The 5,000-nt window shown below is 62.4% G+C and overlaps 1 long non-coding RNA gene across 1 annotated transcript in view; it reads right to left on the bottom strand.

Annotated features, from left to right (window-relative positions):
* The window catches only part of LOC144740825 (uncharacterized), a 4,626-nt gene extending 2,690 nt beyond the window's left edge, over window positions 1-1,936 (bottom strand). The window contains exon 1 of the long non-coding RNA XR_013589787.1: window positions 1,788-1,936. This is a non-coding gene — a long non-coding RNA (uncharacterized LOC144740825). The remainder of the gene's footprint in view (window positions 1-1,787) is intronic.
* Window positions 1,937-5,000: the final 3,064 nt, after the last annotated feature.

The following is a 5,000-nucleotide window of genomic DNA, read 5'->3' as shown; positions in this document are numbered from 1 at the left end:
GGTGAGTGAGTGAGTGGGTGGGTGGGTGAGTGGGTGAGTGAGTGGGTGGGTGGGTGGGTGAGTGGGTGGGTGAGTGGGTGGGTGGGTGGGTGGGTGAGTGAGTGGGTGGGTGGGTGAGTGGGTGGGTGGGTGGGTGGGTGAGTGGGTGAGTGGGTGAGTGAGTGGGTGGGTGGGTGGGTGAGTGGGTGAGTGAGTGAGTGAGTGAGTGGGTGGGTGGGTGAGTGGGTGGGTGGGTGAGTGGGTGGGTGGGTGAGTGGGTGAGTGGGTGGGTGAGTGAGTGGGTGAGTGGGTGGGTGAGTGGGTGGGTGAGTGGGTGGGTGGGTGGGTGAGTGAGTGGGTGGGTGGGTGGGTGGGTGAGTGGGTGAGTGGGTGAGTGGGTGAGTGAGTGGGTGGGTGGGTGAGTGGGTGAGTGAGTGAGTGAGTGGGTGAGTGAGTGGGTGGGTGGGTGGGTGAGTGAGTGGGTGGGTGGGTGAGTGAGTGGGTGGGTGAGTGGGTGAGTGGGGTGGGTGAGTGGGTGGGTGGGTGGGTGAGTGGGTGGGTGGGTGAGTGGGTGGGTGGGTGAATGAGTGAGTGAGTGAGTGGGTGGGTGGGTGGGTGGGTGGGTGGGTGAGTGGGTGGGTGGGTGGGTGGGTGGGTGGGTGAGTGAGTGAGTGGGTGGGTGGGTGGGTGAGTGGGTGGGTGGGTGGGTGGGTGGGTGGGTGAGTGAGTGGGTGGGTGGGTGAGTGGGTGGGTGGGTGAGTGGGTGAGTGGGTGAGTGGGTGGGTGAGTGAGTGGGTGAGTGGGTGGGTGAGTGGGTGGGTGAGTGGGTGGGTGGGTGAGTGAGTGGGTGGGTGGGTGGGTGGGTGAGTGGGCGAGTGAGTGGGCGAGTGAGTGGGTGAGCGAGTGGGTGGGTGGGCGAGTGGGTGGGTGGGCGAGTGGGTGGGTGGGCGAGTGGGTGGGTGGGCGAGTGGGTGGGTGGGCGAGTGGGTGGGTGGGCGAGTGGGTGGGTGGGCGAGTGGGTGGGTGGGCGAGTGGGTGGGTGGGTGGGCGAGTGGGTGGGTGGGTGGGCGAGTGGGTGGGTGGGCGAGTGGGTGGGTGGGCGAGAGTGGGTGGGTGGGTGGGTGGGTGGGCGAGTGGGTGGGTGGGTGGGTGGGCGAGTGGGTGGGTGGGTGAGTGGGTGGGTGAGTTGGTAGGTGAGTGCCGGTAGCCTTCATAGGCACCGCTGCTGCAGCTGCTACTCGCCACTACTAACACCACTTGCCCCTACAGTCTGTTAGAGGCTACACGGGGGGCTTTGTCTGTGGAACGTTGCTCCGGACATCCCCCATGAACCCCCCATGCCCCCCCATGGCTCCTCCCAACCCCCCATGGCTCCTCCACCCCATGGCTCCTCCCCCCCATGGCTCCTCCCACCCCCCATGGCTCCTCCCCCCATGGCTCCTCCCACCCCCCATGGTTCCTCCCCCCATGGCTCCTCCCCCCCATGGCTCCTCCCCCCATGGCTCCTCCCACCCCCCATGGCTCCTCCCCCCCCATGGCTCCTCCCCCCCCATGGCTCCCCCCCATGGCTCCCCCCCATGGCTCCTCCCACCCCCCATGGTTCCTCCCCCCCATGGCTCCTCCCCCCCATGGCTCCTCCCCCCCATGGCTCCTCCCCCCCATGGCTCCTCCCCCCCATGGCTCCTCTCCCCCCATGGCTCCCCCCCCATGGCTCCTCCCCCCCATGGCTCCTCTCCCCCCCATGGCTCCTCCCCCCCATGGCTCTTCCCCCCATGGCTCCTCCCCCATGGCTCCTCCCCAGCACTGACCGTCATGGCTGTCTGCGTCGAGGGGGGGGGCCGCTGTAGTGGTGGCGGCGAGGGGGGGGGGCCGATGTAGTGGTGGCGGCGAGGGGGGGGGCCGCTGTAGTGGTGGCGTCGAAGGAGGGGGCCGCTGTAGTGGCGGCGAGGGGGGGGGCCGGTGTAGTGGTGAGGGGGGGGGGCCGCTGTAGTGGCGAGGGGGGGGGGCCGCTGTAGTGGCGGCGAGGGGGGGGGGCCGCTGTAGTGGCGGCGAGGAGGGGGTGAGCGAGGGAGGGGCGGGCGAGGGGGAAGGCCGCCTGGAGCGCCTCCTGCACGGCAACGCAGGCCGCCTTCACCACGTCACTCGCAGAGCCCTGCACCACAGAGTTCACCGCCTGGCGCTCCGCCTGGGGGGGGGGGTAGGAGGGGGGGGAGGGGGGGGAGGGGGGGGGGGAGAGGGGGGGAGGGGGGGGGGAGGAGGGGGGAGGACACCAGGAGGAGGAAAAGTCTACCCGCGTCTCCCCAACATCTCCCCAACATCTCCCCGTGTCTCCCCGTGTCTCACCGCCTCTCCCCGCGTCTCCCCGCGTCTCCCCAACATCTCCCCGTGTCTCCCCGTGTCTCACCGTGTCTCCCCCGTGTCTCCCCCCGTGTCTCCCCCCGTGTCTCTCCCGTGTCTCCCCCGTGTCTCCCCCGTGTTTCCCCCCGTGTCTCCTCCCGTGTCTCACCGTGTCTCCCCGTGTCTCACCGTGTCTCCCCCCGTGTCTCCCCCCGTGTCTCTCCCGTGTCTCCCCAGTGTCTCCCCCGCGTTTCTCCCGCGTCTCCCCCGCGTCTCCCCGTGTCTCCCAGTGTCTCCCCAACATCTCCCTGTGTCTCCCCGTGTCTCCCCCGTATCCCAGCGTCTCCCCGCGTCTCCCCGTATCTCCCCCACGTCTCCCCCGCGTCTCCGCCGCGTCTCCCCGCGTGTCTCCCCGTACCTGTGCCCGTGTCCCCGCGTCCGTGGACAGGATGTCTGGCAGCAGTCTGCGTCTGCCCGTGATGGTCTCCACGTATCCGTGTCTCCGGCAGAACTCGACGGTACGTCTCAGGAAGTCTCGTACGCCTGCAGACGGAAGGCGTAGCAGGCTCTAGACCTATGTAACGGCGTAAGTAGCGCAGGAGACGTCGAGGGAGTCAACGCGTATTTATTAGCAATGGCTACTATACAGCAGAGGTGGGACAAAGTCATTGTTATGCAAGTCCAAGTCGAGTCGCAAGTAATCAAATTCATGACTCGAGTCTGACTCGAGTCCAAGTCACATGACTCGAGTCCACATCTCAGAGGTGGGACAAAGTCATTGTTATGCAAGTCCAAGTCGAGTCGCAAGTAATCAAATTCATGACTCGAGTCTGACTCGAGTCCAAGTCACATGACTCGAGTCCACATCTCATAGGTGGGACAAAGTCATTGTTATGCAAGTCCAAGTCGAGTCGCAAGTCATCAAATTCATGACTCGAGTCTGACTCGAGTCCAAGTCACATGACTCGAGTCCACACCTCTGCTATACAGCACGTAGCGCACCCTAACACAGGAAGGGGTAACGGCCCCTTCACCCGGTCTATCCGAGGCAGTGTCCCTCGGCTAACGTTTCCCCGTTAACTCCTTCACCCCTCTAACCCAGAACATCCTATAGAGGCTAACTCACCAGGCCCCGCTTCGGCTCAGGTCCGACCCTCAGCCACACGAGCCTGGCCCTCACAAGGACACAGACCTCGCTGCTGCTCTGAGGTCGCCCCTGGCTTGCCCTGCCCGGCTCTTACAAGAGCAGCGAGTCAGGGTAGTAGTCCCAGGGCTGGCTAGCTGGTACTCTTAGTAGGTGAGTGAGTGGGTGCATGGGTGAGTAGGTGAGTGAGTAGGTGAGTGAGTGGGTGCGTGGGTGAGTAGGTGAGTGAGTAGGTGAGTGAGTGGGTGAGTGTGGAGGTGAGTAGGTGAATGAGTAGGTGAGTGAGTGGGTGAGTGAGTAGGTGAGTGAGTAGGTGAGTGAGTGGGTGAGTGTGTAGGTGAGTGTGTAGGTGAGTGAGTGGGTGAGTGTGTAGGTGAGTAGGTGAGTGGGTGAGTGAGTAGGTGAGTGAGTAGGTGAGTGTGTGGCTGAGTGGGTGGGTGAGTGAGTGAGTAACCTGTATGGTGAGTGAGTGGTGAGTGACTGAGTGAGTGAGTGACTGAGTGAGTGACTGAGTGACTGAGTGACTGAGTGAGTGGCTAGCTAACTGGTCCTCAGTCTTCACTGGCTCTTCTGCTCCAACGACTGCCTCGAGCTCTCTCGCGCGCCGCCTTATATACCCATCTGCCCCCCGAGGGGCGGGGCTGTATGCAGACGTTGATGTAGACACCCCACACACGGACCGTGATGTAACGGCTTGCTACACCCCTCTACGTAACACCTCTACACCTGTGTAGTGGCAATAACTACTCGCTGTTCGGCGATCTGCGAGAGAGCGGATCGAAAACACGGGTTTCCCCGCTCGGTAAACGGTCAGGGTCAAATGAGGTAATGCAGGTGTAATGGGTTCCGGAGGCACTTATCGTAATTAAGAAGTTACCACTACCCTTCTATCTGGCAACAAAACTGACACCTTTATTACACAAGGAGTCATGTTTGCATAGACCACAATACCTGCAGTCGTAATGCAAACAAAAAACACAACTCTTGATAATGTATGCGCTGTCCTTGAAGTTGATTGGTCCACACCCGAGACAGCTTTCCTTAGAGCCTAGTCTCACATGGTGTTGGACCAGATGACGCCAAAAGGCGCACAACTCAAAGACAACGCACCATCAGAGTATGAGAGCTCGGGGTGAAGCATCTACACCATGGGAACCTCATTTGCCAGTAGCGAAATATGATGATTGTTTTTTGTCTCTATAGTAGTAGTAGTAGTCTCTACAACTCTATAGATGTCTCTATAGTAGTGTAATAAGAGCCTATGTCGGATTCACGGGGTGATCGGCTTTGCCGGTCCCGCTTTACAGCCAATGGGGGGAGAGCCTGGGAGCATGGCCCCGCGTGATCACGGGATGTCAGCGAGGTGATTGGTTCTGCTGCTCTTGGCCTCAGCCAATGGGAAGACAAGTCGGGGGCGTGGTCCCGGGAGTTGATGGGGGTGAATCTGGAACATTCGGCGCAGGCTGTTGAGGATTGGCTGGAGCGTACCACATGACCCAGGCGTTAAATAAGGGGAGAGGGGAGAGACACGGGGTCAGAC

Source organism: Lampetra planeri, unplaced genomic scaffold (genome assembly GCF_965212315.1).
Source record: "Lampetra planeri unplaced genomic scaffold, kcLamPlan1.2.h2 scaffold_311, whole genome shotgun sequence".
Lineage (NCBI taxonomy): Eukaryota > Metazoa > Chordata > Hyperoartia > Petromyzontiformes > Petromyzontidae > Lampetra > Lampetra planeri.
This window is presented reverse-complemented; position numbering and strand designations above follow the sequence as displayed.